Below are 23,985 nucleotides of genomic sequence, written 5' to 3'. Positions count from 1 at the left end.
GGGGAGTTTTATTATTATTTTAGAGATTTATGATTTTGGTGGAGGACGCTGTCCAAAAACGGCTACTTTCACGCAGAGATTTTCACTTTAGGTTTTAAGACATCTGTTTGGAAACTCCTTGGAGAGTTCATTGCTCTGCGCTGCCCTCTTCTGGTAAGCCTGTGTAAATGGTTTCTGGAAAAGAGACCTGTGCCGCCATGGTTTCCATCCTCCTACATTTCTACCCCAATTCATCAATACATTGCTCAAGGGCCTAGATTTCCTATGTGGTGATGTACAGAACTGAACTTTAATTCAAATCGTTTAAAGGTATAATCAAAGTAAAGCTTTTTTTTAGTTTGGATTTATTTTTATTTTTATTTCGTGTTGTAAATACAGGTTTTCCCAGATAACTTGCAAAGTCACAAACTAAGGACACCGTCTCACCTAAAAAGTTTGGTTACAAAGTCAGTAAGAAAAATGATGTTATTTTTGAATAACATCAAAATAATTTAATGTGGGACTATGAATAATTTAATGTAGGACCAAGTTGCTAGGAATGTCATTTTTATCTTGGCCGCATGAAGGTGGCTTACAAGAGAATCACTACTTTGGCATAAATTATTTAGGTTGATCTGAAGGGACCATTCCTGCTAATTTGACAGCAATTTATCTGAAATAGTTAGAAAGATCAAGCCTCCAAGTTATGTGCAATAAATGTATTCACCAACTGCCAGAAAATCAGAAGCTCTTCCTGACTGCAACAGCACTGTGAGCCTCACTGTCTGCTCTCCTCCGGTTACAAGTGCTTTCCTTAACCCACAGTCACGAGACAGAAAACTGCACAGTCCTGAGAACCAACAGCTAATTTCTATGCAAACTGAAAGAACAATCTTGTCATAGTGCTAACGTTATGTGTATATATCATACCAACAAATAAAAGTGGTTATTATGCTTTGCTCAAGAAACTCATCTACAATCCCAAGTACTGCGTAGTGGCCAATGCAATCTTTGTCCTTCTGAACCTCCTTCAAAATACCCATTCAAACGTCCAAAATAATGTTCATTTTCAGTGACCTAAATTAGCTAGAGATTTTTAAAAATCTTATGGCTCAAAGAAAGAACCATGAAGGTTGATTCCTCAGTGCCTGTGTTCCAGTAAACAGACATATAGCATGCATATGTTGCAGGTCTCCTATAGCGACAAACAAATGGTTCAAGCATTCAACGTGTCTTCATATTTGATGCTTATTATGTGAAAGCAACAGATGTACTTCTCGTCTGAGCACAGAAAAAGTGATGTTTTTAAAAATCTTAAATAGAAAATGAGTCAGTCCCAGTGCAAATATAAATCTAAAAGAAATTCCATACTGTACAAGTAATATTTGCAGTATTAAATACATTGACTTTTTCGCAGAACTGTCTGCCGAGGATTACACTCAGTCAGATCCCCTCGACCTGGTGAACATGTCTTTGACTGCTCCACAGCCGGCATTAGAAACCACTCAGGTGGTCGCTGATGGTCACGGTGGACACATGGCTGCCATGCCCATGCCCACGAGAGGGAGGGGCAGAAGGTGAGCCCTCCTAACTCCTCCTCGCCCATCTCGTGTCAGTGGTATGTGTTTTCATTCAAAGTTCAACCCAGTGCGATGTAATAAAATAACCTAAATGTACTTTTTACAGTATTTTTTCTTACCTTTACCTGGCGAATGTCTACAGGTGTGTCGAAAGTTATCTTTTCCTGGATGTGTTCCAAAATGCTCTTATGCTATTTCTCTTAGGATTTCTCCACGCTGCCCCATTCAGAAATTTTATTATTTTCTAAGGAATAAGAAAAGATATGAAAATTATCATAAGAAAGCCATTGATTTTCAATCAAAGCTACACAAATGCCAAACCAATGTGAATAGCACCTTCCACAACTCTGCCAGGCACTGGTTTTTGTGTGGGATGATGCCAGCTTCTCTCTTCATGTGGCTTTATTAAAAGCCATGGTTTCTGAGATGTAAAACACCCACAGTTACCTCAACCATTTTTTCCTCCTTACCTCTAGTATTCCCGTGAGGTCACATTCAGTTAAAAACATCCTGCCCTTCTCCCTACAAAAAGGTTCCATAGAATCAGAACGCAGAGGCGCTGCAACTTGCTAACTTTGCTCTGTGTTATTTACCAACCGCACAAAGAAAATGCTGTCTATTCAGAACTCATTTCAAAACTCTTTTCACTGAGAGTGAGCGAACAAGCGGGCTCATGTCCCGAGCCCAGTCACATCTCCAGCGGTCCGGTGATGGCCGTGGGGCCGGCACCGAGTGGCACGGCCTCCGCGGTGGCCCACAAGGGTCTGTTGTCCATGCCGCGTGGGCCGCGCAGGCCGGTGGGAGTCAAGAAAGGGGGAGGAGTGGGGGATCTTTCACTTTCTCACCCCACTTTCTTTACTTGCTTGCCCCGAATATCTGTTACGAGGCAGCCCTCTCCCCTCAAAGCCCCTTCATCCTGAACGTGCATGATGCCCCTGCAGTGACAATACAGAATCTGCTCAGTGGGCCTGGGTTCGAGGCCCAAGCTCGTCACTGGGTTGCTGCGGTTGGGTAGGTAACTTAAACCACCTGGAATTCAGTTTCTCTTTGTGTTATGGTGACTGCACCTGGCTCACTGGGTTTGAGGAGTAACCAGATTTTAGGACAGACTCCTTCTCTCTCTGTCCTACTCAGATCCCAGTAGGACACTTACCCTCCCCCTGTGCCAAGGAGTGCAGAGGAAACAGCCCAAGGACTTCTTTAGCGACTCTGGATCCCTCAGCCAGATCATGGATATGGAAAAAGCTGAGATTAGAAAGAGGACGTCGTGAAGGGACCTCCCTGGCCTTCTGTCCCGCCTCCCCAAGGCCCATGGAACCGGGGCTTCAAGGCTTGCTTCTGCAGTTGGGAGATGGGAGCCAGCCACACAAACACAAGCAGACCATGCAGCAGCGTCTGTCCCAGAATCTGCCTAAGATGGCAAAGACGTTGGCAAACAGCTCTGGGGGCAGAGCCAGAGAGCGTGGATGGGTGCATGCAGCACAGACTGCACCTGCTGACCGCAGGTGGGGATGGAGGACGAAGGGGAATAAGAATTCCCAGGACCAGTTGTGTGTCCTGGGTCAGCAAGAGAAATCCTGTCCAACATGTGCAAAAGGGATCCTTAGAGGTAGGAGGAGACTCAGGCAAGAAGGGGGTGGAGGGTATCCATTGGACAGCCAGGGCTAAGGAAGGTAGGGTCCACTGACCACCTGAAGGAAGGGAGATGCACCCACCAGGAATGAGGGAGCTGCAAGAATAAGGAAGCTACTGGGTGCTTCCAAAGCCTCACTGCTCCAGAGAGTCCATCATAGAGAGTTGACCCAAACCATTTGCCAGACCAGAAAATAGAACACCAGCCAGCCAGGTTAGAAGGGCTGAAGTTCCTACCTCTCCTTCCTGCATGCACCCAACACACACCCTACCACCATAGCAGTTGCGGTGAGATGGCCTGGGAGCAGGAGCTGGGAGACAGCAGAGCCTCCTCAGCCTCCCCTCCCCACTGCAGGCACACAGGCAGGACATGTGAAGGGGGTGTAGCTAGACCAAAGTCAGTTTTTGATTATTGCATGGAACCAGACACTGTAAGTGCTGAAATGAAACTGCGTCTGTGACCAGAAGACTTTTTGAATTATCTAAGAATGAGCAGAAGAGCCGTGGGGCCTGCCAGAGTTTTCATCCAGGGGTCATGGACGTTGGTCCCACTGAATAAAGTTTACAAGAACAACAGGAACAAAATCAAGTTGTATTTTGAATCTGTTGTGTTGTGTTTTCTTAACATATCAATTACTTGAGCTGCACATGATAAACTCTCCTGCTAGACTAGAAGGTGCAGGAAAACAGAGACCCTACAATTTACGTTCCTTGAGGTTTCCCCAGAGTCAAACACCTGGCCCATGGAAGCCAGCTAGCTGTTCTGCCTGTTCTTATTTGATTATTTTATTTTAAGCTATGCCTGTCTTTCTAGAGAAATCTAGATCAATGTATTTTCTCTCAAATTTCTTGATTGCCTCTAAAACATTCTTACTACTACATTAGTTTTTCTTTATGTACTTCTCCAAAGGCAATCTCTGTCTGCCCCTATGTCTTTCAGAGAACCTTATATATATATATGACATTATACTGCATATAGAAGGCACAAGCTGAGTCTTATGCAAGGTTTAATGATTGATAATCGAAAGAAGACTAATCAAAGAGCTCTTTAGCAAGCTTACTGGAAAAACTCAAGGCACTTCGCAAACTCTGTCAGCATTTTTTCTTTTGAGTTTCTCTTTGTGGATCAACATTGATCATTTTTCCAGAAAAAGAAAAAAAGACACCAGGACTTTTTGTGACCTTCCCATTCCTTTTACACCCTACCCCATCCCACATGCCAAAGAATTTCCAAGAAGGGCTTCACTAGCTACTTCTCTACTCTGAGTTGCAGATAAGTTCAAGTATTTTGAATGGCACAGAAGCGATTTCTCTTTGGCCAAAAGAGAAACTCAGGGGAATGAAAAAAATTAAAGGCAAGCCTACTTGTGAGCTTCCCAAACTGAGCAAGTTTGGGTGCAGCATATGTAGTCTCAGTTTTGGAAACCACAATATGCCATTCATCCCTAACTAGATGACGGGACAGAAATGTTGTTGCTGAACCAACCAAGGGAAATATGCTTGCTGATTACCCAAAACAAACTTGCAAAATTCAACTTCTAGTGCTTCAAATTTTCAGATGGGAAAATTTTTCTTACGTATAATTTTGAATATTTTTTTCACTTGCTAAGTGAAGATGAGGTAACCTGGGGGCACATTTGAAAAGATGGGGTTCTTACCTGATAAAATATGAATCAAGAACAAAAACAATTGCTGGTTAAGAAAATTCCAGAATAGCCAAGCAGAGTCCCTTCCTCAAGATGAGAATGGGTATGTGTGGAGAAAAAGTGGGTGGTGTCAAAGACACTGACAGTAAAACACAGACCTTCGGGGCATGTGATTTGGTTCAGCCGATGAAACACAAACTACTGATGCCCTTTGTTACTGAAAACCTTTCATCCATTCATCAAGGACCCCCATTCACAGCACCCCCCTCCTGGGGCTGCAATGTAGTCTTTTCTCCTAAGAGCTGATATTGAGGCCCAGGACTCAGGAAAGTTGACAAAGCAAGCCAGGAATTTCCACTGGGGCCATGCCAGGGGCACTGCCTTGGGAGACACAATCACGGGCCTTCCTCCTGAGGACAGCCTCTTGACTCAGCTCATTCTTTCTACTTCCCCATCTCTCTCCTCGTTGAGAAAAAAAGCCAAAATAGATATCCTTTGGTCTGCCCAAATACAAATCCTACTTATTTGTCCATCAATTATCTCTGAACTTCCCAAAGCACGTCAACAAAGCATTTTATCTACAGGTACCTATTGTTTAGGGCTATAGTCTTTGGAGAAGTTGAATTTGCGGTAATCCATCTATACACAAATACTCATCAGTCAATAAGAAGCTATTACTATGAGCAATGGCGGAACATTCCAGGAAGATGGCAAAATCTAGACAGCGTTCCACAAAATGTGCTGTGAGATACTGAATTTCTGGCTGCTTCAAAGTGTTTATCACTCGCTAAAACGGCCATTTTATTAAGTACTCATTTTTTTCAATATCATTAAAACAGTCATATAGTTGTCTTCTATTCAGAAATGACTGCTGCCTAGGATTTGGGGTTTGTTGTTTATTTTGTTTTGGGCTTTTTTCCCCTGGAATACTAGATTTATCGGAATCAGAGAATGAATACCAAAGGTTGACCTAACATTTATCCTCAAATTGTGGCTCCTGGAGAAGTCAATATGACAAGACGATAACCTAATAATTATTGGAGAGGACATCATTTTCTCTGAAGAACTGTGCCCAAGCAAAATAGGTAATGATTACTCATGCTCGGATTCCATAGCTTTAATTATCAGCTTTCTGAAGATGCCTTTTGGAGTCTGCAGGCAGCACTGGCAAAGATGAAAAGAAAAAGAAAACGTTTTGCTGGCAACTTATAAAGTACAACTAGCACTCCCATCTCCACCGCGCGGCAAAATGCACAGCCTCGGCAGGTCACGCCGGATCAGAGCTACAGAATGGGTGTGAGAAGCTGGCCGGGCCGCAGCGGCTACGTGTCTCCAGCACTGTGAACCTAGGAAGAGGGAGCCCACATATTCCTGATTCTTTTCCCGTGAACCATGCCAAATTTTTTTTTAATTCTTTGAGAAACCCGTGGGTGGGCACAGATGGGAAGTGGGAAGCTGCAAAAGGGAAGAAGATGGTATTGGAGTGGAGCGTAGAGCCAGGCGCGCCTCTGCAGGCGCGTCCTCGCGAACCCAGATGGCGCCGCCCCTGCGCTCGGTTCTCTGGCTCTGCTGCCTCCGCCGCGCCCCCTATAGGCCGCCAGCGCCGAGGAACCGAGGCCGAGAGCAGCCACCCCAGACCTGTCTATTTACAACAATAAGCCCACGGGCTGCCGCTCAGTATGCAACCAGTTGTTCCGTGCACACAACAAACATTTTTAAAGAGCAGCATTGGATTAAAAAAAAAAAGAGTTGATACTGCTCTCCAATGTTATAAAAGGCTTGTCGCTTTATGATTGTTGTACATGTTCAATTTGATGCCATTAATTTAAGAAGCCTCTTTACTTCCCACTTTCAGGTGAGCCCGGAACTCGGCTTAGGGAAAGGAATCCCCTTTACCTATCCAGAAAACATAAAAGCAGCCCTTTCCTAATGGAGTCTCAGCAAAAGCAGTCAACTTAGGAAATATTAGCGCAGCCTGGAGTTTGGAGACTCTCCGTGCAGCACACGTGCCAGGTAGGCAATGAGGCGAGAGGAAAGCGGGTCGGCCAGGCTCGGAGCTGGGTGTTCCCAAAGCTGGAGGGAGAGGAGCCTTGCACATTTACGCACTTATCCTCTACACGTAGGTGAGACTGCATCAGAGAGCGGCGTAGTGGCCCGTGACGGTAATCTGCGCTTTTGACTCTTTGGAAGAAGACAAGCTGACGAGGAGGAGGAGGAGGTTTAGACGAGGATTAAATTATTAGCACAAGGCAGCTGCAGAAACATGCTCTGTGGCCGCCCTCCAGAGCCATTTCTCAGGCTACCTTGCAGCTTGCGGTTGTTAGGGCCCTCTCCCAGATCCAGGCTTCCTTTTCCTCTGGTGTTGTGAGATGGGGAGCACACACTCACGGTGGGCTGCGCGGGAGGACTGAGGGGCTGCCCTCCGTGAAGATGGGGCCCAGGGCCAACACATGGGTGCTCCTGGAGGCTCAGCTCCCACCTCTCCCTTCTTAATCCAACCAGACCTGCCCCACATTCATGTTGCTCTGTACATCCACGCAGCCCAGCACGAATATTGTAGGCAAACCCATGCCTCAATACCAGCACTGGGAAAATAAAAAAACACGTCCACTGAAAGTCTGAAAAGACCTTGGTATCCAGGCATGCTCTAGCGAAACAGTTTTAAGTTTTTATGGCAGCAGAGCCTTTCCTGAAATGCTGAACCCAAAACATACAAAAACCAAATCGCCATAATGAGAGAGAGGCATTAGACTGCAGCTATTAAGATCATGACTCCAGCCTGTCATCTAAGCTACCCGGGAGGCTGATGCAGGAGGATTGCTTGAGCCCAGGAGGTGGAGACCAGCCCAGGGAACATAGCAAGACTCCTGTCTCTAAAAAAAACCTTTAAAATGTAACAAATTTAAAAACTTAACTGGGCATGGTGGCGTGCGCCTGTAATCATCACTATTCAGGAGGCTGAAGTGGGAGGATTGCTAAAGCCCAGGAGCTTGAGGCTGCAGTGAGCCATGATTGCACCTCTGCACTCCAGCCTAGGAGACAGAGCCAGTCTTTCCGACCCCCGCCCCCGTTTCCAAAACAAAAAAGAAAGAAAGAAGAGTATGACTCTGACACCTGATTATTAGCTTCAAACCCAGCTGTGCATTTACTATGTATGCGACTTGTCTTTTTTCCCAGTGTTTTACCAGGGCATTGCCTGAACCATAGTAGATGCTACACAAATGTTGGCTTAACTATTGATGGCCGCCCCACAAAACTCTTAGTAGCCAGACTGCCTCTGACTCAACGATATTTGTGAACAGCCCTAGGTGATCCATTAGTTCAAATTTATCCTTGTTTTTAATGCTAGGCCTAAAATTGATCAGTGATTCTGGGCTGTTCTAGGAAGATCCAGATTATAAGCACATTCCTTGGCTTTACAGAGCAGAGGTCTGAAAGCTGTGTTCTAGGAAGATCCAGATTATAAGCACATTCCTTGGCTTTACAGAGCAGAGGTCTGAAAGCTGTGTTCTATAGCTCGAGGGTTCTTTGGATGCAATTTAGGGCCACTGAGGGGTGAGAAAGAAGTTGAGTGCAGTAAGCTCTGAGTCCCTGCACACCTTAGCTTTAGTAGTAATAACACTAACAAGCACATAGACATCATTTGCTGCATAACAGGCCCCGCTCTCAACACTTTACGCAAATGAATTTTATCCCCATGACAACACTAAGTGCAAAATATGATTGTTCTCACTTGGGGAAACTGAGACCCAAGGTCAGCAAGTGGCTTGTTCAAAGTTGCATGAAGACCAGTTCTACTCTGGGAGCTTGTGGTCCAGCGGCCAAGACAGATACAGAACAAATAAAGCATTGGGATGCATTTTTGGAAAGGAGATGCCTACAGCCTAGTGGGGAAAATAGCAAGGGGTTCTTCCTTTCCGTGGAACTCGGAAGGGCTTCCCTGGAGAAATGATGTTTAATCTGAGCTGGGGAAAGCAGTAAGAACTAGATAAGGAATGGAATTATTTCCTGACCAAAGGAATGGCATGTGGAAAGGGCCCACTCAAGAAAAGGAGCTCTGCCTGGACTCCTTTAGGTGTCCTATAGGTGTGACAGTGGCTCACACCTATAGTCCCAACTCTTTGGGAGGCCAAGGTGGGTGGATCAGTTGAGTCTAGGAGTTTGAGACCAGCCTGGCCAACATGGTGAAACCCCATCTCTAGTAAAACTACAAAAATTAGCCGGGTGTGGTAGCACATGCCTGTATTCTCAGTTACTTGGGAGGCTGAGGCAGGAGACTCACTTGAACCAGCGAGGCAGAGCTTGCAGTGAGCTGAGATCACGCCACTGAACTCCAGCCTGGGCAACAGAGTGAGACTCTGAGGAGAAGAGGAAGAGGAAGAGGAAGAGGAAGTGGAAGAAAGAAGAAGAAGAAGAAGGAGAAGGGGAAGGGGAAGGGGGAGTTCGGGAAAGCAGCTGAAGTCCAGGGGGTGAGGGACAATGCCCGCAGGAGTGGACAAGGCAGCAAAGAATGAAGCCCCTGCAGCCAGAGCCCGGAGCCGCCAGCTTGGCTGCAGGTCAGCTTGCTTGCCTCCAGGTCTCTGTGGTCCTGGGTTGCCTGGTCTCTGGATTTATTTCCATGTTCTTATCAACGTTTCCTTCAAGGATAGAAAAATGGGCCTCATGGAATATTTCCAGGAAAAATTAAAAATAGATGTGATTCATAAGTAACACAAGAGCACAAACCCTTAAATCCGTGTAACAAACCTGGATTGTCCTTCTACCACATGCTTCGTGGCATTCTTTCATAGAAAAGTGAATTCCTACAGGTTGCTCCCCAAAAAACCATCCTCCAATCAGTCTATTATATTATTTCATTTAAAAAAAGCATTAAAATTTTCCAAAGCTGTTGGGTTTTTTATTTTTTGTAAGCTTTCTTGTAAATAAAGACTTTTTTGGGACTTATTCAGTCATCTTGGGTAATGAATTAATGTTTTCATTCAAGATCTTAAAAATATGACAAACATATATAAAGCAAATATGTTACATTTTGAGTTACAGTCAGCCCATAGACTGAACTAATAAAATAGCCTTAATAGAAAAGATTTTATACTTCTGTTCTTCCTTTATTTTACTTAAATGTTCTATGCCCAAATCATTTATTTTGCCTTTAAAACTAGTCAGTGGAAGTCCAGTACCTGCCTTGGGGTCTGGTGGGAGGAGCCTCACTCTCTGCTCAGAGGGAGAGTTCCAGGGCCTTTGCCACCAACTAGCTAGGTGATTGTAGTGAGTTGGCTGATATGTATGACCTTAAGAGACCCACTCTCATTTAAAGTAGAAATTTAAAAATATCCACAAACCAAAACCCTAGCAATTAACCTGGATTCAATACAAAAAGTATTCACTGGCTCCGTGTCCCGTGCCCACAACTGTACTGCATCCTTTAAAAACGCCACTCTCTTCCTGGAGCAGGACTCACCCAACTCCCTTGAAAGTTTCTGATCTTAGGAAAGGAAGAAAACCTACTCACTTCCACTTTCCCATGCCCACTCCCATCAACACTTTAAATTCTGTACAGAGAAAAGAATGTATGCATTAAGAGCAGTCAATTTGTAAGCCTTGCCCGCTTCTGCTATAGGAGCTGATGTTTGGCTTGTGCCTACTCACATGTTTACCTTCATCACAACTGCCAAGGGAAAGAGGGAAGTTGGGGAAAGAGGGAAAAAGGAAACAGGAGAGTGAGTCTTCATTAGAGCTGCTGTGTCCCGGGACACACTCCGGAACAACAGGTGAGCTGAGTCCCGGGACTCTTGGGAATGGCATCCGCAATGACCAGCCTGCACTGATCCCTGCATGGACCTGGCATTCAGTCACCTGCTTGTATCCTGGGACTACATCCAGTGCAAAGGAATCAGTGTTGAAGGGCAGAAAGCAACCACATTTCTCCCACCAAATTTTTGGAGGAAGGACATTAGGAACTAGTAAAATTATTTTGGCTTATCATAAAAAGAATTATGTGTTTTTTTAAAGAACTGTTTTAATGATAGGTTTAACATTTTTATCTGAATTATAAGCATTCATGCACCTGCACACTTCAATACATTCATAAAAACCCAAGAGCAATACAAAGCCTTGAATAATAGCAGCAGCTGGCATACATTTTTTTTTGCCATTCTTCTCTCAAAAACATAGTCCTGATTATGTATAGATAATAATGCATGTTATTCACCTTTCTACCAGAAAATTAAGAGAGTTAACTAAAATACGTGATTTATAGGGCCATTCCTGAATAGAAAATAAAAGAAGCTTTCACATTTATAAAAATAGAGCCTGCAAAATTGAATAAGGTACAGATATTTCTCATTTGAAAGAACATTTTAAAACCTAATAATATCAGTATAATGTCACATGGTCTTTGAAGAGAAGTTTTACATCTGATGTATCCTTGAAAACCCCTGGAACCTAGCAATATTACTTGGTAAATATTGGTTAAATAAATGAATAAACCACAAAACAAAAAGCTCCCCCCCACACACACACACACACGATAATGAAGGCCATTAAACACTGGAATCAGGAGCTGCAAGAAGCCAAGTTAGAAAAAACTTACAAGATAAATTATAGTAATCCTCCAGTTTCCATGGGTGTAAATGTTCCTAGAGGATTTCTGTTAAAGATACAGATAACTCTCCATCACTGGCCGCTCATAGTAGATCTTGATTCAGTAAGTCTGGTGCCGAACCCAGGACTCTGCATTTTAACTAGGCCCCTAGGAGTCCCACCATAAGTTGAGGAGCGTCACTTTAGTGCAGAGTTCAACAATTCCAAGCATGGTCTACTGATGAAAGTGCCTTGGCCGGGCGCGGTAGCTCACATCTGTAATACCAGCACTTTGGGAGGCTGAGGCCGAGGGATCACCCTGAGGTCAGGAATTTGATACCAGCCTGGCCAACATGGCAGAAAACCCATCTCTACTAAAAATACAAAAATTAGCCAGGCATGGTGGCCGGTGCCTATAATCCCAGCTACTTGGGAGGCGGAGGCAGGTGAATCGCTTGAACCCAGGAGGCGGAGGCTGCAGTGAGCTGAGATCGTGCCACTGCACTCCAGCCTGGACAACAGAGCGAGACTCCACCTCCAAAATAAAAAATGAAAAATAAAAAAAGAAAGTGTCTCCCTGGGGCTGAGCTGCCAAGGCTCAGCCCCCAGGGCTACCACCTCTTGATTTCATACCGCTGGGCAAAGACTTCATCTCTGGGTGCTTCAGTTTCCATATCTGCAAATTTGGCCACAAGGAAAGCAGCTGTCTACTAATTGATTATTAAAGTAGCTAAAACCATACAGTGTTAGGTACAGTACAGATATAGGCCTTAAGTCATCCTAAAACTGATATGAGGAGTCGGTTTACTGTACATCATCTCTTAAACACAAAATGTGCCTGGGCTGAATCGTGTCCCCCAAAATCTCATAAGTTGAAGTCCTACCCCTAGCATCTCAGAGCATGACCATATTTGGAGATGGGGTCTTTATGGGAGTGATTAAGAAAAACTGAGGTTATTGGGGTGAGCCCTAATCTAATGTGACTGGTGTCCTTACAAGATGAGAAAATTTGGACACAGACAGAAATACACAGAGGGAATTCTGCACAATATCAACTCTTTCCTGGGTCTCTAGTCTGCCAACCTGCCCTACAGATATCAGCCTTGCCAACCATCACAATCCCAAGAGCCAATTCTTAAAATAAATCTAGAGAGATGAATGACAGATGATACAGACAGAGATACAGAGATACAGCCTATTGCTTCTGTTTCTCTAGAGAACCCTAATACAGCCTCTGAAGATAATAAAAGTGATGTTTCTTGGATACTTCTAATTCTTTCCAAAAGTAACTACTCTGCAGTAAGCCTCTAAAAGGATGGAGAGGGTCGGAGCAGCTGAGAGTCCCAGAGGGTGTACTATGCAGTGGGCTGCTCTTCGTTTCCCCCTGAACCCAGATCCCACCCAACTCCCAATCTCTAGTTCTGCTCAGTGTTCTTCAGCCCTCTGAGGCTGTTTACATGTAGGACCCACTGCAAGTGAGTCCTCTGAGGGTGCTGATGTGTGTTGCGGGAAGTCAGGGACCCCAAATGGAGGGACCTGCTGAAGCCATGACAGAGGAACACAAATCGTGAAGACATTTATTAGTTCCCCAAATTAATACTTAAAATTTATTAACGCCTGTTTTTACTGCCACCTCTGAACATAAATTGTGAAGATTTCATGGACATTTATCACTTCCCCAATCAATACTCTTATAATTTCCTGTGCTTGTCTTTAATCTCTTAATCCTGTCATCTTCGTAAGCTGTTGCCTCAGGACCCCGTGATGATTGCATTAACTGCACAAATTGTGTGTAAAGCACGTGTGTTTGAACAATATGAAATCTGGGCACCTTGAAAAAAGAACAGGATAACAGCAATGTTCAAAGAACAAGGGAGATAACCATTAGGTCTGACTGCCTGGAAGCTGGGCAGAACAGAACCATATTTCTCTTATTACCGAAAACGGGTAAGAGAAATATCGCAGAATTCTTTCCCCAGTAAGGAATATTAACAATTAACAGCCCTGGGAAAAGAATGCATTCCCGGGGGGGCTCTAAAATGGCCACCCTAGGAATGTCTGCCTTATGCAGATGTAAATAGGGATGAAACACGTCCTCGTCTCCTGCAGCGCCCCCAGGCTTGCTAGGATTAGGAAATTCCAGCCTGGCGAATTCTAATCAGACTGGTTCTCTGCTCTTGAACCCTGTTAAGATGTTTATCAATGACAACACGTGCGCAACTGGACAGGGAAGTTCATTAGTGATTCTAATTTCACCCTGACCTTGTGATCTCGCCCTGACCTTCTGCCTCATGATCTTTTGTTGCCCTTGAAGCATGTGATCTCTGTGACCCACACCCTGTTCTTACACTCCCTCCCCTTTGATAATTGCTGATTTTTTGTTGGTTTTATGGCTCAAGGGGCACCACGGAACCTGCCAACATGTTATGTCTCCCCTGGACACCCAGCTTTAAAATATCTCTCTTTTGTACTCTTTCCCTTTATTTCTCAGACCAGCCGACACTTAGGGAAATAGAAAAGAACCTACGTTGAAATATCGGGGGCTGAATTTCCCCCGATAGATGTGGGTTCTGCTTTTCGAGATTTATCTAGGTAGAGCTGAGCTGTATGGGGCATCTTCCTGGACTTGGATATTGAGGTCTTCCGCTCCTCGCTCCTAACCACTCTCACCCCACAGCCCCACCAAGCCATGAAAGCCAGTCATCAAGACTTGGGGCACTGTTATTTTTACTATCAAAACCACCTTCTTGGCTGGGAGTGGTGGCTCACACCTGTAATCCCAGCACTTTGGAAGGCTAAAGCAGATGAATGACTTGAGGCCAGGAGTTCAAGACCAGCCTAGGCAACATAGTGAAACCCTGCCTTTACAAAAGATACAAAAATTAGGCAGTTGTGGTGGTGCATGCCCGTGGTCCTAGCTACTCAGGAGACTGAGGTAGGAGGGTCTCTTAAGCCCAGGAGGTGGAGGTTACAGTGAGCCGAGATTGTATCACTACACTCCAGTCTGGGCAACAGAGCAAGACTCTATCTCAAAAACAAACAAACAAAAAAGTCTTCTTTCATTCTGAAGGCAGCAGACCCAGGTTGTCTGCAACCTGTTTGATTTAGAAGCACATTGAGCCTGCACCTCTGCTCCTGGTTTATTTAGGGAGATCTCTCCAGCCCTAGAAGTTCTCCTCTGTGCCTGTGCAGATGTGCTTTACTTTGGAGGTTGCCTAACCTGAGCTAGGGAAGATGTCCCAGGTCCCCAAAATAAACATTCTAGACAAAAATAATTGAATTCTGAAACATATATGAAAATATTTGAAATGCTTCTTGAGACAATTTTGTTGTGACTATACATTGCAAACAATTACGGTGGCTTATTCACCTAAATCTCCTCAGCATCTAGTTTGTCGTGAGTGGATACTCAGGAGAGATTTAAGGGATGTGGAATGACTGAAGGAATGAATGGGATTTACCTCTGTAATTACAACACACCATAATGATCCAGAAGTAAACTGAGCTTTGCTTTCTATCCTTTAAGTCTAGGAAGCTGCAGGATTTCCCAATTTTCACTATAGCCATTAATATGTAAATTGCCTGTCCATTTATTTAATAAAATGGTAGAATAGGAGAGCTGTGCTTTATAAAAATTTGTCTAAAGTGAACATAATCTTATAGAATAAACACCTACCTGAAAACCATAAGAAAAAATAAGTTTCCAAATCCCTTGCTAAGAGTAGTCAAGTAAACTCCAGGTATCAATGTATTAACTTTATTTTTTAAATAATATGCTCTTGTCTGGATAGGAGTACATATTTCTTTAGAGGATCCAACCTTTACCATAGTTTTAAGAGAATAATGATTTGTATCACTAGAGGGAGACACAGTTTGCCAAAAAGCTATTACCAGGCAGAACTGAAAACTTTCCAGTTTTAAGACTGAAACAACAAGAAATAAAGCTGCTACATATTGTTTCCCATATTCATATCACTGTGATTTTAACAAGTTCAAAACTAGAATTATTGAAAACAATAGGCTAATTTTTCCTTTCTGAAATAATATTGAAACTGTGAATCAAAGGTAGAAATGGACATTGTCAAACTTTAGTGAAACACTAAAATTCAAACATGACAACATTGAAATACCAGAATTTTTCAACTATTTCAAGACAATAAAAATCGGTACACAAAGATTGTATCTATGTGCTTAAGTGTCTGCCTCTGTGAACAGCTGCTTTTCTAACATAAAAATGAATTCATCTAAATCTCTCTCCCAGGTAAAGAAGTCAGAGTTGAATTCCATACTTACATCACAACACAAAATGGAAGACTTGACTTTTAGACCTTGGTATAACAGTAAAATGTTAGATTTCTACTTCTTAATTAAAGAACAACAAACATGCTTTTTTTTTTTTTTTTTTTTTTTGTGTGTATGTATAGTACATGTACTTGTGTTTAAACCACAGTTCAGTGAAACTAAAATGTGATTATGTTTCTAGCAGATGGGCTTGTTTTGTTTTGTTTTTTACTAATTTACATTTACATTTCCTACCTGGATTCTGAAGACATTTGAAATTGTTTTTATTATTCTCATTTTATAGGAAGAAAATTAAGGCAGAGCTATTTGAAGTAACTTCTCAAAGACACAAAAGAAGCATGAGGTCCCAAGCCCAGATCTTTGGTTACTAGTTTCACATTCTTGTTATCCAACAAGGTAGCCATGAAAATTGTGCTAGAAACCCAGGAATTGGAAGGAGAAGACTACAAAGTTTTAGGAGAAGCAGCAGCATTCTTCCCTAAAATTGGGGCCAGAGAAATAAAATTTGGAAGATAGCTTGTTTCTAGCTTCATGATCTTCTGTGATTTAGCAGTGTCAATGTAATTCAACATACCACTAGTTTCTTTTTCTTTTTCTTTTTCTTTTTTTTTTGAATGGAGTCTCTGTCGCCCAGGGTGGAGTGTGGTGGTGTCATCTCAGGTCACTGCAACCTCTGCCTCCCGGGTTCAAGAGATTCTCCTACCTCAGCCTCCTGAATAGCTGGGATTACAGGCACGTGCCATCACACCCAGTTAATTTCTGTATTTTTTTAGTACAGACAGGGTTTCATCATGTTGGTCAGGCTGGTCTTAAACTCCTGACCTCATGATCTGCCTGCCTCAACCTCCCAAAGTGCTAGGATTACAGGTATGAGCCACCGCACACAGCCTTACCACTCTTTTCTATAGGCAATTTTTTCTAAGGAATCTCATAGACAATTCTTTTGGAAATTGCAGAGCACAGTTGGGAAAAAAAAAAAACAGGAATACTATGTAAATCTCTTTATTGAGGATCCAAGAGCAGAACAAACTCTATGGAAGCCAAAGGGACCAATACGGACTGGACATTTGAATTTTTAATGCCTATCTGAAAAAAAGTTTAGGTTTTGAAGCAGCTTGGCATCTGTAAGAGATCTTTACCTACAAAAGGCAAAAAGTATAGTTAAGAAGTGATGCAGTTAGAAGTCCACACCCTGGTGAACAACCGGTTATTATAGTAATAATAATAATAATATCATCCAACACTAGCTTAGAATGGCCTCCCTAGCTCGTTCCTCACCAATGACTCCTGTCCCTTTCTCACCACTTTTTGTGTATCCTTCTACTGTTCTAGATCAATTCTGTCCTCTTTCTCCAGATCATTCTGTTCTTCACTGCCCCTTCTGTATTTACTGAAATATGTTTTCTTTAACCCTGGTATTTGTTCTACTTATTGAATGAAACATCAGTTTCCGTTGTTCATTTTTAAATATTGGTTAGAGATTTACTATATCTCTTCTAAAAACTAAAGTTCTTTCTTTCTGTTGTATGATGTACCAATCAATTCTTTTTTTTCCAATGATTCAATGACCTGCAATGAAAATCATTCCCCTGCCCCATCCTTTCTCTTTCAAACTCTTATCGTCATGACTGACATTCAGCTGTCTGCTGTTAGCAGCACTCACTTTTTCTTAGGCCACTGTATTTCCAGGGAGATCACAGAGAGAAATGCAAACTTATAAGAATAGGTGGTGGCAAAAGTACACCCACAGCCACAGCGATTCACTTCCATGAATGTCACTGAGATCTTTGGGATTCCATAGGAAACAACTGAAGCAAAGTCCTGATGCCCAGAAGCCAGCCCCAAAGAAATGCCCTCCTATAACTGGAGCTTTTGAAGTAAAGAGAGTGCAGGCACTGTTAGTGCCATACAGTAAGTCCTCCACGGGAGCAGCTCCTGGTGTGGTGAGTGGTGTGAGGTGTCCTCACTGGGACAGAGAACACCCTTGCACTTGATGCTTCCCAACACCGATGCTGCAATTGTCGGGATCACCACCGCATCAAGAACAGGCTGCTAATCCTCCCAAAAGCTGTCATGAGAAAGCCAAATTTGCCACAGTGTCATTTGTGCAAGGATAATGACATCATATTTTATGTCATTTGCAGCCTTAGTTTGTGATTACATGCATGGAAAGAAAAAAAAAAACAGAAAGTATACTTGGCAGGAATTATGGCACAAGCTGAGTTCTAGCTGTCCTCTCCTTGGAAACATCTTTCAGTTTTCACAATGAGCCACTGCTGACTGCTTCCTGACACTGCCAAGTACTAAGATGTGAAGTTGCACGGGTTCCTGGGTCCCTTCCCTTGTTACTTCTCAAGCATTTGAAACACTGCTGTGATCGTGACCGTAACCAGCCTCTGTCAGCACTATTCCCTGCACTCGAGAAATGGTGTTTCCTAAGGTTTGGCTAAAGAGAAAATGCAACCAATCAATAAAATGTTTAAGTGCTAGTATTTTATAAAATACTGAGGGGAAGAAAACTTTACCTGAGTATAAAAACTCAGTTTACTCATAAAACCACAGCAGCACTGTGTTAGAACTGCCGGTCCTTTATTAGCTGAGTAGCAATGGTACACTTTAGCCAGGGCAAGGGAAGAGGGGACGTACATTTGAGTCTGTAATTACATCCATTTTAGAATGGTTTCTTGTCTTCCCTGGGAAATATTCCAAGTCAGATGTCAAAGGACAGCTGTTTTACTCCAGATGTTTTTGGAGATCGCCAACGTACATTTAGATTGAGAGTCAAGACACAGGAATTTAAAAAACATAAAATGGCTCTTTTATGATGCATTTAAATTAATTTCTTTTAGTATTTAGAACAAAAGGAAGAACAGATGGTGTAGATGTAGTTTAAAGTGAGAGCCATTAAAATAATCTTAGCCAGAAAGAGAGTTTTCCATAACAGGAATTCATGAACCATAAGATTTTAAGCAAATTTTTTAAATGGCTCATACAATAAGAGACTATATCATTTCAATTGTATTTCATACACTAAACTGATATGTAATAAGTACACTCAGGATTTCAATATTATGTTAGAGTACTAAAAATTATGAAATGTCAAGAAAAAAGAGTAACTGAAAAAAGATAAAATTACACATTGTTTTCTTCAAGAGTACACTCAGATTTTATAATTTTTCAGTTTTAAATCTCTAATCATTAGTCCCCAGTTTATATAATTTGTATATGTCTTATATTCATGGAAAGAAAAGGAATACATTTTAATGTAATAAAGTTATTTATGGCTTCTAGGCTTTAAATTACCTAGTTCTTTCCTTAACATTGCACATTTTTAAAAGAAGATGGTAGCAATTCACATTATTTCCATTGATAAAGTGATTTGTACCTCCAAATATGGCAATTTCTTACAAACCCATAAAAATGTGTGTATGTACATAATTTAACATACGTACACTTATGTAATACTTTAACTCCCTTTCACGAATAGGACACATGCATTGTATCAAGAAGAGTCCTGCCGCATGACACAAACCCTACAGCTATTGAACTTCAAATACCGAGTCAGTAATTTTTGGCTAACAGATTCGGACAACAGTTATAATCTTATTGATAACTCCCAACGAGAGAACAATTGTTAGTGATGATAATGGAGCCAGAGTTTAATGAAGGTGGCGGGGGCTGGTCCAGTAATAATAGCTCAGGCATAAAGTTTAAACCTCTTTATTGCGTAGCTGACCCCAATTACATCCCAAGACAAATAACACCGTTTACTCAAACACCTGATGCCAAATGTGGCCACTTCAAATTTCTCCCTCATAGGAGCCTCTGATCATTTCAGGAGTATTTGAACAATGGACATTAATTGTCAGTTTTGTATTTGATATGCTGGACCTCTCTGAAGTTGACTGAAGTATTTTTTAAATGTCTTGGTTTATTGAGAATGATTTTTAAAAAGCATTTTAAAAGCACTTCCCTTAACTCATCCATGTAAAAAAAAAAAAAACACACATATATATATATATATATATATATATATAATGTTTTAATGATGTCACAAGCCAAGGTGGAGATTAGGCACATGATGAACAGTTCATGCAAAATGCAGTGTACTCTCTAATGGCACCTGAGTGCCCTGGTTACATCAAAATAGAGTGATAACTGTATTTATTTCAGAAATGATAACATTATTCAAAATGTGAACAATTACCATTTGGTACTAACACAGAGCATTTGAACACTGCAAGAATTGCTTTGAACTAAAGCACAGAAAATATATATTTTTTTCTTTTTTTGACGCGGAGTCTCACTCTGTCACCCAGGCTGGAGTGCAGTGGTGCGATCTTGGTGCACGCCACTGCGTCCGGTTAATTTTTGTGTTTTTAGTAGAGAGAGGGTTTCACCATGTTGGCCTGGCTGATCTTGAACTCCTGACCTTAGGTGATCCACCCACCTCGGCCTCCCAAAGTGCTGAGATTACAGGTGTAAGCCACCATGCCCAGCTGAAAGTATTTTTAATTCAAGATTTCTGGAAGACAAGACCCCAGGTCATTTATCTCAGTAATGCTATTTTACATAAACAACAAAAATCTGGGATCTAGCTCTGGAATCTGGCTGACAGAGTTTGCAATCCCTGCGAGGTGATTTTGGACGTGGTACTTATCCTTGCTATGCTGTTTTCTCATCTATAAAACAGAGCCATAATGCACCTGTTTCAAATGAGTTCATGTGTGTAAGGAACCTGGCACTATATCTGTTTCATAGGAGTGTCAAGCTATATTATTATTATTAGGATTATCAATAGAAAAATGGCTCTGCACTCATTCAACTGAATAAAGCACACTATTCTTATTTAATGAAGTGCAGGGACAAGCCCTGGACTAAGCCCATATTCTTATCCTCTGCCTACAGTCTACAGAGAAAAAGACAGGAACTCAGTGACGGCAGTACTGGCTTATGGGAGAGTGCTGTCCCTTGGGACAGGAGGGCAGGAAAGAGCATCTTGACAAAATCAAATATACCTGTGGATCAGCAGATGTACCATTGCCCAAACGGGAACACATTGCCTTTCCCCATGACAGTTATGAGTATTGCTACACAATTTATCCACTCATGATGTTTTGGATTGGGTTAAGCCTACTAAACTGGCCTACTAGTCCACTTTGCTCCCCAGATCGTTTTCTGTCATTCAACACCCATTGGATTTTTCTCTCCCTTAGAATTGTGTTGTTTATTTTGATCTTACCTTGTGAAAAGTCTAACCTGAAATGTCCTCGAGCTAGAGCACAAGGGTTTAAATGTCAACCTAAGCTTTTTTTTTTTTTTTTTTAAAGGAACAATATCAAACAGGATGAAATAACTAAAGAAATCTAGACTGAATCCTTGGTCTAACCTGAAAGCAATATCAAAAGACAGGATGATTTGTGAAGGTGCTTCCTGGCTATAGAATGCTCAATTGTATTCAAAGTTAAAGAAGTTGAAGGAAGTAAATAAGGCAGTGCTAGGATATGACAAAGAGAACAAGGAATGAATACTCAGCACAAGAGTGCTGGAAGGTTTCCAGTGCACACAGGTGAACACCAGGGTGTCCACCTCGTCCCTACTGCACGGGACTGCCCTGGTTTCAGCACTGAAAGCCTCGCAGCCTGGGAACTCCCCTGAGTCCCAGGCAAACCGGAAAGGTTGGTCACCCTCAAAATACGTATATGTTTGCTTGTCTCTTTTCCCTGGATATTTTTTTCCTTACAATAGTTTATTAGTTTGTTCATTTCGCTAGTATTTTTTCCAAGGCTCCAAGATTCCAGGCCTCCTGGTAGGTGCTGCAGACACAGTGGCCCATCACAGACAGACTGTGTCCCTGCTTTTATACAGCTTACGTCCCGTGAAGGAGGCACAGGTAACCAAGCAACCACACGCCAAAAAGAGGGAAGTGTTACAAAGATAATAAAATTCAGCTCATGAGACAGAGTCACTTCTCAGGGTTGGGAGGCTCAGAGGCAGCATTTGAGCCCTGGATGATAGGAAGAAGCCAGCCATGTGAATAGCAGGGGAAGGACATCACAGGCAAAGCGGACAAGGCAGAAGCCAGGGGAAAGCTTGTGGCAGGCATACTGGAAGGCAGGCCACTGGGGTGGGAGATCAGTGGGTTGTGGGGGCCCGATAGCAGAGGACTTTCATAGGTGGGTTAAGGGCTTTGGATCTTACTCTAACTGCATTGGAGGGTACTGGGGAGTTTGAAGCAAGGAAATGTAAGGGATAAAGAGGTTCATATGATCCAGTTTGCTTTTTTTGTAAATCTTTTGTTGAGTATATGAACAATGGGGCACAGGAGGATAAAAGTGGAAGGAAGGTGACCGGGCAGAAGGCTACTGTAGCCCACAGGGTGTTGCCTGCCTAGGTCAGTGGTTCTCAGATGAATCCGGACCAGGTGCATCAGCAGCACCTGAAACCCTCCAGAAATGCAAGTTTTGAGGCCTCACCTCGGAACAGCAGAGTCAGCATCCCTGAGCCAGCCCAGCCATCCATGATGCAGCAAGCCTTTCAGGTGACTCTGACTCAGCGGAAGTGTGAGGACTTCTGGCCCAGGGCCAGGGCTTGGAATGCATTAAAAACACTGGTGCTGTGGTGGACCTCAAACTGACTAAGTCAGAATTGTTGAAAAAGAGATTTCTGGGGACAGTGGCTAATTTGGGCGGTGGAGAAAGGGTAAGTATTTAGGAGCAACCTGAGGCCTTTCCCTTAGGCAGCTGGGCAGAGGCTGGTGATCAGTTGTAACTGCTTTCCATCCTCCTCTCTCCACTTCACTCACCTGTCATGCCAGAAGGATTCTTCTAAAATACGAATGGATCAAGCCACTAACTCATGTTAAAATAATTTTTTCTCCCTTTCCAGAAACCCCACTATTAACACAGCTAACTCTTCATCCGCAAAGATTGTGGCTCCAATCCCCAAATCAAAAACATGCTAGGCCAGGCCCGGGGGCTCACGACTGTAATCCCACTGAGGTGGGTGGATCATGAGGTCAGGAGATGGAGACCATCCTGGCTAACACAGTGAAACCCCATCTCTACTAAAAGAAATACAAAAAAATCAGCCAGGTGTCTTGAGGGGCACCTGTAGTACCAGCTACTCGGGAGGCTGAGGCAGGAGAATGGAGTGAACCCAGGAGGTGGAGCTCGCAGTGAGCCAAGATGCACCACTGCACTCCAGCCTGGGTGATAGAGTGAGACTCTGTCCCAAAAAAACAAAAAAGAAAGACACATGCTAGGTGTTTTGGCAGATGGAATTTAATACAGGGAACTAGTTTCACAGGCTTTAGAGGAATAAAAGAGTGAACAGCTGCAATAGCCCAGAGATCAGGCCTGTGGAAAGCAACTTCCTTGCCCCAGGGCTAGAGGAACAAAGCCTCAGTGTGGGAAGCTCTGATGGGGCCCTGCATGGGGCTGGGTGCTTCCTTGAAAGGGAGGAACCCACAGAGCAGAGTGAAAACCTGAGAATGGGCATGCTTCACCTCTTAGGGGACACAGGAGGGTGATTTCAGGAATGCCCAGAAAAGAAAGATGTTAACAGCCACCACCAGAGCATGCTGACAGGATGGCCCATGACCCTGCTTCCTGTTCTGCTGGCCAGCCTCCCTATAGGCCCCACTATTGGCAGATGCTAACAGGGATCCTCTGTCTGAGGACCAAGGTGGTTTGCAGACTTCCTTCCCCAGCATCCCAGATCCTTGAGGACAGCATTGGAGTTGAGAATTAGGAACTGCATGACTGGCACACAGAATTAAGGATGCTTCCTCTAGGATCTCTTCCCTGATCCTCACCCTGGACCAAAGTCGGTCCTCCTACACTTGTTTCCATGGCACTGTCGAGCCTTTCCTTCCTAGAGTTATCCTCACGGAGCTACCAGTCTCCCCTGTTGGGCCCCAGGTTCTGTTAAGGGCAGAGACTGCGCCAGACTTCAATACCTGGGGGAAAATAAATGCTAATCGGTGTTTTCTCAGTGCCTGCACTCATGTCTTGGCACAACAGGCAATTATAAATGTTTGTTGAATGTGCTAGGCATTGTAACAAGCAGCGTAAATATAGAGATGAATAAAAGGAGAAACTGGCCGGGCGCGGTGGCTCAAGCCTGTAATCCCAGCACTTTGGGAGGCCGAGACGGGCGGATCATAAGGTCAGGAGATTGAGACCATCCTGGCCTACACGGTGAAACCCCATCTCTACTAAAAAATACAAAAAACTAGCCGGGCGAGGTAGCGGGCGCCTGTAGTC

The 23,985-nt window shown here is 43.2% G+C and overlaps 1 long non-coding RNA gene across 4 annotated transcripts in view; it reads right to left on the bottom strand.

The window, feature by feature from the left end:
• Positions 1-2,284, bottom strand: part of LOC112423426 (uncharacterized) — a 193,974-nt gene extending 191,690 nt beyond the window's left edge. For 2 of the 4 annotated variants that reach the window (XR_003013894.2, XR_011607031.1), the window contains exons 1-2: positions 2,030-2,284; positions 1,679-1,803 (exon numbers count right to left, since the gene is read on the bottom strand). This is a non-coding gene — a long non-coding RNA (uncharacterized lncRNA). The other 2 variants (XR_011607030.1, XR_003013895.2) reach the window with 2 other exon arrangements.
• Positions 2,285-23,985: the final 21,701 nt, after the last annotated feature.

Source organism: Macaca nemestrina, chromosome 8 (assembly GCF_043159975.1).
Source record: "Macaca nemestrina isolate mMacNem1 chromosome 8, mMacNem.hap1, whole genome shotgun sequence".
Lineage (NCBI taxonomy): Eukaryota > Metazoa > Chordata > Mammalia > Primates > Cercopithecidae > Macaca > Macaca nemestrina.
Note: the sequence above shows the minus strand (reverse complement) of the source record. Positions and strands in the feature narration are given on the sequence as shown.